This window comes from Vanessa cardui, chromosome 27 (assembly GCF_905220365.1).
Source record: "Vanessa cardui chromosome 27, ilVanCard2.1, whole genome shotgun sequence".
NCBI lineage: Eukaryota > Metazoa > Arthropoda > Insecta > Lepidoptera > Nymphalidae > Vanessa > Vanessa cardui.
Window position 1 is genome coordinate 391,695 of NC_061149.1, and position 9,305 is coordinate 400,999.

A 9,305-nucleotide genomic window follows, 5' to 3' on the forward strand; every position below is an offset into this window, starting at 1 on the left:
TATTATTATTTTATATTTAATTAATAATTTTGATGTGCATGCTGTGATAACCTGTAATTGGAAGTGCAATTAATTCTTAGTCTAAGAACATCTTTTATGCAAATACTAATGTTGTAACTTCTGTTGGTTGTCCCTAAATAAATAAATAAATAATAACGGTCACCAACATTGACAACCTATAAATTTCTCATTGTTAGGCTAAGGCCTCTCCTCCCTTTAGGGAAAAAGTTTGGCCTCGCTGTTCCAAACCGGATCGGTGGATATACATTTTATTAGTGTGATGATTTTAATTGTGTTATTCTGATTTAGAGATGGTAACACTGTTGCGTCGTGGCTGGCTGGTAAAGGAAGCAGACTTTGATCGGCTGACCAATTGGATGACTGGACAGATTGACAGGAAAAATAAAAGAAGAAAAACAGAAGAGAGCGGTCGGTGGTCAGAATCGGGGTTTTTTGAACGGGGTGATCATGAAAATTAAGGGTGATTGATTGTACAACTTGGAATTATGTCGATTGAACCGATTATGTTAAATAAATGTAATTATATCTGTTAGCAATTGTTAAATAATCTATTAAATATCTAGGATATTGGGTAATACGTGATAAATAATCTGCAAGTAATGTATTTTTGTAAATGGTAATACCAAAGACAATCTTCCGGTTGCCGCCAATTCTTTTCTTGGCGGGCAAGTTAAATGATTATTCTGGATGGCGTCAACTTCGGAAGTTCATCTTTGGTGGTTATTGTTGTAAACTTGTAAAAATCGTAGTTAAAACTTAAGAATATAAAACGTGTACAACAATATACGAGGCGTGTGTATTTGTAAAACAAAAGGTTTGCAATAATATACGAGTAAGTACATTTTAAATTGTGTTTTCTTTGTTAGCTATAAAAGATTCCCGCCACAATCTGAACTGATAAAAGTGGACCCCTATAGTTCAATGATCTTAACTTAATGATATATAAATTAAACTATTTCAATATTAAATAATGCACTTTAGTCCACGGGGCTCCACTGATTTATCAGTTCAAGCTGTGCCACCCTGAGTAGTAGCTTAACAGTTAGCCTCTTACAATCGAACTCTGTAAGACGAAAGCATTACCATGTATATGTAATTTGATTTAAAGGCGCTATCGAGTGAAAGGGGCTAATGTCGTAAACATATCTAATCGAGCTGAGTTTGGATTTATAAAAACTCAGAAGTGGGATAAAATCTACGCGCCAAAAAGGTACTGTAACGATATAAAATATTTGGTTTCAATGTTCAAGTTGTCCATTGTCTTTTAACTTATTGCCATGATGTATCTATAACAAATTTCCTTTGTAAAAATAATGCACGAAACGACGATAATGGACGATGACAGTTATCTATGTATATTAATAATTTAATTTCGGTTTAATATAGATCTGATCGAAACCTATCCACAATTATAGATCGATTAAAAATAATGATTTTGAGACGACAACGTATATTCGCAAAATTCGTATAACTGAGATATTTCGATACTAAATTCATAAAATTTAATGACATAAAGTATAACGAGCAGACATGTTTGACATTTGTGGGCGGACATTTTAAGTGTTTAGTTTAATTATTATTATATAAAATCTATAAAAATGTATCATTTACATAGACGTGAATATTTTCTATTTCATAGCATACTGTAAATCGAGATTTTATTACATACTAGTTTTTTTAAAATATTTAAAAGTACCATGTACTATGTGCATGCATCAGGTGTAGAATCAGGAGACAATGTTGGCAATGGAGCTATGTATGTTCCTTAAGATTATCAGGCCATGTGTGTCTGAATGGAGCTATGTATGTTCCATGACTTAAAGAATAGAGGCCATGTGTGCCTCTTCAGATTACGTGTGCCGTTGGCTACGTCAATTACTTTCAACTAATTCATTATCTTCCCTTTCCGAGAGAATGGAATCGAACGAGATCCACCCTGAACGAAGAGGACGCAAATGGGAACCAAAGAAACGCCACGAGTCCCCTTCACTCTCGGTGGCCAGGCGTGGCCACAAGACTATCAAAGATGTCCGGTGTGGGTGGTAGAAGAGGTACAACAGATATCCCAGTCTGTCTCGACGGCACCAGCACCACAACTGGAGCAAACGACTTCGCAAATTGTAGGCAATTTCATTAAAGATGAGGTAATACAGCTTATTTCTATTATCCGGGGAGATGACAAGGCCAAGTTTCATCAGCTGAATAATAACTATGTCAATAATGTAATATCCGATTTCGGCCCATCCAGTAGGGCACAAAATGTGGAAAGTTAGCTGAGAATAGAAAACGAGTGGTCTGGTATATATATGGTTGGAATCAGATTCAAACCATGCATTTTGCTTTTCAAAAGTTAACTGGCCTTGCAAAAATATGGTTCGATGCTTTGCCATCGGTTTGTTACAATTGGGAGGAAAGGCCGGCAAAGCTTCGCAAGGCTTTAAGTTAAGATAATACTTCTACGATAAACTTACCCTGGCTATAGATACATGAGATCTCGAATTAGAGGTTGCACATTTATTTGAAATATTTCTTTGATAACGTAACCCAATAAAATAACATTTTATTTGAAATCATTTACATCAGATGCACCTAGATTATTAAATAATAATGTTTCTATATGCGTTAGTGATTTTCCATTTGGAGCAGCTTATGTCAATAGTTGTCATAAAAGTATATAATACCCCATTTACGTAAAATTTATTAATAACGTCACATACAAAATTTTCGTTTTCCATACTCCCCCGCCTTAAGTAAAATGTTCGAATTTTTTCGAATTCGATTTTATTTTAAACATTTTAATAAAAATTTAATAAATTAACTTCTTATCTATTTTAGTGCAAATACTATTTTTCATAGTGAGCAATTCAGTTTTAGAAGGGATCGCTAGACAACTAATGCGGAAATAGCACTTCTCAAACATATTTGCAATGCTTGGGAAATCGCAGACTGCTTTTGGAGTATACTGTGATTTGTTTAAAGCATTAAAGACTGTGTATAACACGAGAAGCTTCTTTATAAGCTCAAATACTACGGCACTAAAGGTAAAGCTTTTAATCTCATACTTCAATCAAAGAGTCCAGTGAGTTTTCATTAATGAAAGAAAGTCTTCTGGATATACGTTAAAAATGGGTGTTCAATCCACAAGGTTCAATTTTGGTCCCTTTCTATTTCTAGTATATATAAATAATATTTCTTTCTATTTTAAAGGTATCTGTATTAAAGTGTTGTTTGCTGACGATAATTCTCTAATTTTTAAGGCGGACAAAAAAAATACTGACGATGTGACTGGTGCATTATCACACATACACGATTTGTTTACATTAAATAATTTAGTTTTGAATGTTCAAAAACAAAATATGTAGTTATTACCCTAACCAATATTAGATAGCAAAATTATGATATATATTTAAACGGTGGCCATGTTGATGTAGCCGATCCTACGGTGTTTTAGGTTTAAATAAATTATTTCTCATAAAAACGTAAAGTTCACTTACAATGAGATACAATGAATATTTTAAAGCAGTATCTGACAATATTTATACCTCTGGAACGCTTAATATAACATTTGTAATCAATGATTCATTAAAGCTTTGCTTACATTGTAAAGACGTATTCTTTCAATTTTGATTTTAAAAAAAATTATGTTGTCAGCACCTTTAACGTGATTAGGTAAGATGTTATATAGCTGCACTCCCTCACCTGGTCTTAGACTCAAATTATCCCTATTTCTTATATTGAGTTTAATTATTTCTTGTATCAAATTTGATGTTAGACTGTATTTAATTGTTGATGATCTTTCTCATCACCACGTAGGTGTAGTAAGTGTATAGTAGGGTGATATTTAGCAATTTTGTTTCCTTGTACAATTTATTGATTGACGAGAGAGGGATAGCGAAATAGTTTTTTAATAATTTTATTTTGCATTCTTTGTAACGGAATTTTTGCCTTAGCGGCAAGTCCCCATACTTCTATTAAATATTGAATGTTTGATTTAACTAAGGTGTTATATATTATCATTGTTACTTCCTTTGGAGTGTAATTTGCGACATTTCTTAATGCACTCAATATAAGTACTAGTTTGGCTCTAAAATTTTGTATATGTTCTTGCCAAGACAGCTTATTGTTTTACCATAATCCTAGGTATTTCTCTTTTGTTGAGCATTTTTCTATTGTTAACAGTAAGGGGTGTGATACTTCATATATGTTTATTCTTTGCACAAAAATCATATCAAACGTTTTACTTATATTTATTATATCTTTTTGAGCTTTACTTGTTAAGTCGTGAACGCAGTCACGGTTATAAAAAAAGGCGTGTGTCATCCACGTACAGTGTAAGTGTGCCAGCAAGACTAATGTTAATAATACTGTTCACGTAAAATTAGCGGTCAAATTATGGAGCCTATTATGTCATACGGCATAATACTTTGGGGTAACTGCAGATATTGTATCTGTTTTTTTTTTTTACAAAAGAGAGTAGTCCGATCTATTTATAATCTTGGAGCTAAAGACTCTCTACGGGATGTTTTTAGCAAAGTAGAAGAATTACTCCATGTTGCGTCACAATAGATTTATAACAACATTGTGTATATTCATAGAAACATTGATCACTTAGATAAAATCTGTGATAATCATTGTACGTGTACAAGAAGTAAGGATAAACTTATAAGGCCAATTTTCCGACTTCGCAAAGTCAATAAAACCTTCTGGGGACAAGGTATCCTAGTAACTTTGACTCTTCATAAATTTAAATCATTAAAAAAAATACATTGTTAAAGAAGGCATATTATTCAATACAGGATTATGCAGACGATAAAAAAGGCGCAGAATTAATACTTATTGACTTCCAGGCAGGATATATTGCATGCATATGTGATTGTATTTAACTAATATGATTATATTTTTAAATGTTGAAAAAGAGTAATAGGTTTCTTGCCGGTTCTTCTCGGTGGAGTCTGCTTGCCGAACCGGTGGTAGCTTCACTTAATATTGTTGTTAAATAAAGATTCAAAAGAGTTTGTAGAAGCCTTCTTGAATAACATTTATTTTTATTTTGAGTCACGTGTCCCAGTGCCAACAGGCAAGTTGAAATCTTCAACCAAAAAAAATATTAAATTCTATAAAGATAAATAATAGCCGGAAAGCCGAGCGTTGCTGGGACACGTGGCTGGATAAATACAGATGGGGCAGAGACAGCCACGTTAACTCTGTTACTCAAAAGAAGGCATCATAAAATCCTGTTTGGTTGAGGATTCTTGATGAGTTAGCGAATAAACTAGGCGAAGGAGCCGATGATTCATCGGAGAGCGTAAAATCAATCAAAGTCAATAAAATAAAAATTGAGACGGTTCAGCAGAAACAAAAGTTGCGCTACTATGGAGCACCGTAGCTGTCGTCTATGGGGAAGGCGATTTAGTAATCGCGATTTTTTTTTTGTTAATTTTTTTTTGTTGTTGTTGGTAAAGTTTTTGGCTTTAACAAGATGTTCGAAACTGTTGTTGCTGCAGACCGAATGAGAACTTAGATAAATGGGAAACTCTCAAACGGTAATGATGGAAAAGTTAGTGAATGTTCAGTAGAGTCATCTGATTATGACAATTTTCGCTCAGGCAAGAGCTGCAACAGCATCAATCGAACACTCGAAAGTAAAACGAATGACCGAATGTGATGATAATTGTTTGCTACGTAGCCGCGTGTCGTAGTGAATAAAATATATGTACGTGTAAAACCATGACTTTCATTAGAACTAAAATAATGCTGACTCAAATATCTTTTGGGCTTTTAGGACGAATGTGAGACCTGTGCACCAGGAGTTGCACTCGTTCGGATGGCCGAATGTGATGATTTTAATTGTGTTATTCTGATTTAGAGATGGTAACACTGTTGCGTCGTGGCTGGCTGGTAAAGGAAGCAGACTTTGATCGGCTGACCAATTGGATGACTGATTGACAGGAAAAATAAAAGAAGAAAAACAGAAGAGAGCGGTCGGTGGTCAGAATCGGGGTTTTTTGAACGGGGTGATCATGAAAATTAAGGGTGATTGATTGTACAACTTGGAATTATGTCGATTGAACCGATTATGTTAAATAAATGTAATTATATCTAATCGAGCTGAGTTTGGATTTATAAAATTAGGTAGGTGGTAGTTTCACTTAATAGATTTTGAATGGCGATTCAAAACTATCTTGTAAAATACTTGAATGATGTTTATTTTGATTGAAATGAGATACATACAGGTTTCCTTACAATGTTTTCTTTTACTGCCGAGCACGAAATTAACTATGAACGCCATCATCGGTTAAGATGCACGCGTTATAATCGCTGAGCTATCTCAGCTAACTACTTACCAATCTAGTACCTACTTAATGATGGTATCATGCTGATCGATTTCGGCAACAGCTAATCTCACGGGAGGCCAAATCAAATCAAATCAAATCAAAATAAACTTTATTCAAGTAGGCTTTTACAAGCACTTTAGAATTGTCATTTTACAATTAAGTGAAGCTACCAAGTACCACCGGTTCGGAAAGTAGATTCTACCGAGAAGAACCGGCAAGAAACTCAGTAGTTACTCTTTTTTAATATTTAAAAATACAAAGTCATGTTAGTCAACGCAACCAACGCAGGGCATATTATTATTTATAAGTGTGTGTAATCTACTTCTTCTAATCTTTCTTGCCGGTTCTAATCTACTTTCCGAATCAGTGGTAGCTTCACTTAAAAAAGTTGTTATATGACGATTCAAAACTGCTTGTAATAACCTACTTGGATAAAGTATATTTTGATTTTAATTTTGATTCCCTTACTCGTATAATCAGCTGAGGCAGCAAATCCAACATGGCCAGAAATAATTCAAACGCGAAAGCAACAGCGTCACTTGCTTTCCATGGCACGGAAGGAGTATGTCTTCTAATTGTTACTGAGATGTTTTCCATTGAAAAATCCAGTAAATTTTAATCAGCCAGTACCTCTGTGGCCAAATAACATGCCACTAAACCATAGCAGTTTCTCGATATAATCATATCGATTTTATCGGAGGAGAAATCGATAATTCTAAAACCGCATCGCTCTTCGTGTGACATTTGTCTTGGTGCAATTACACAAGATGGCCTCCAAGTTCCACTTGGCTTGTCACAGCCGTTGCAAAAAATCATTACACGCATTTTTATTGATTTGCCTCGTTATAAGTAGCACAGGTATAACTAGTAAATATCTGTGCTGGTCTAATCCTCCCTTGTTTTCTCTGAACACCCTTTAGATAACACAATCTTATATTTATCTATATTTCTTCACTATACTCTCCATGTATTTCACAAAAACCTTCCTCTCGAATCATTTTATCTATTAAGAAAAACGCATAAAAATCCGTTGCGTAATTTTACATATATAGACACGGAGGGAAAGAAAGCGGTAAGCGATTTTCTTTCAAACCATCCTTCTAATATTATAAATGCGAATATTTGTGAGAATTAATGTATGCATGTTTGCTACTTTTTCACCAAAAAGACTAATGGACTTGGATTAAATTTAACAATACCATTAGATATACATCAGAATAACACAAATGCTGCAATTTATAATGATTTAATATAATTTGATCATACTTTATCGATACATATAAAGAACCCGAGCAAAGCTGAGGCGGGTGTCCTTAGTGTGATGATAATCTTTAAGATCTTGGTGTGTGCGCCTGCTACACTCGATTCCAAACATACTACTTTACCAAGGAGGGTGTAGATAGTGTGAACCGTCGCCTACTACTTTATTCAATGCATTCTCCCCAATGATAGTCTATCAAGACACATGTATAAATAATTAAAAGGCTGAGGTAGAACGAGATGACGTCTAAGACGAGATGAATTATGGACGATTGAAAATTCAGGAGTACTTATTCAAATTTGAACCAACATTGGTTGGGTAAAATGCACTGGGCCGTCTATAGTAATATGACTGTATACATATACAGGGTTATACTTAATTCGACGTATTCCCGTTATGATCTGATAGGGGTGTCTATTTGTAATAATTTTAACCCCATATTAATTCAGCACGAATCTACTTTCGCCGGTTCTTCTCAGCACTGAGGTGTTAAATTCCGAACCGGTGGTAGATTTTTGACGGCCAATAAGAAAGTTTAATCACTTCTATTTTGAATAAAGATTTTTGATTTTGACTTTGACTACAAAAAATAACTCTCCTATCAGGAACCTCTTAGTGAATAATTTGCGCAGGAAGATAATGGTAAGGATAGATTCCTGCACTGTGCATTGTAGATCATACTGTCAAATTATCAATAATCCTGTATAAACGAAAATGTTTAAACCTACATACCTATTCTGTAAGAACAAACACGACACTCACCGCAGAAATCGATTATGAAATGTCAAACTGTATTACGCGACATTATTATAATAATAACATTTAAAGGATATCGAAATATCGTTTCACGAACGATAAATGAAGTAAGCTTTTACAAAACAGAACTGTCGAAAATTGTCATTTGTGGTAACGCGTATAATAATGTCACGAATTCTAGAATTAAGTATAAATTGCCCAAGGTTTTTTTAGGTATTATTTGTGTACTAGCAATCCGCCCCGGCTTCACATGTGTGGAGTGTGGACATTTATTTATTACGTAAGGCGATCTAGAGGGTGTGGGGTCCATGCGACCATGTCTTATGTCTTCGTACAAAGGGGTGGGAAGGAGTTTGGAATCGGATTGAACTCTCGCCCTATTCTTATTTTTTCATAGGGGAGGTCAAACTCTAGTTAAAATAGGCTTACGTTATTATTAATGAATGTCCCCAATGCTGTCACTAGATATTCTACAGAATGTATTTATATACAACTTTTCCAGTCACTTCAGAGCAATGTTGAGCAGATACAATCAATATTCAAGATACTAAATTGGACTAGTACTGATGTTGTATTTCTTAATATTCCTTCTAAAATAATCTATTAGTTCTTGTAAACAGTGAAGGATAAAAAGAGTTATTGTGGGTTATCCCTAACAGATAGAGTTATATCATCGCGGCTTTTTGTAGACTTTCTTATGGTACAATACTCTTGTACATTACTTTAATTTTTGTTTCAACCAGCGTTTGAACTTTGAAATATAAAATTCTATCCAAAACGTATCAGCGACAGCGGCCCCTGTGTGTAGTACACTGGCACACTCACCATTTATATCGCCTCCTCTTCCATTAAGGAGAGGATTTGTAACATATTCCACAACCCAAAGCATATATTTCATATTCCCGCGCTTTCCGCAATGTGTGTCACTCGAG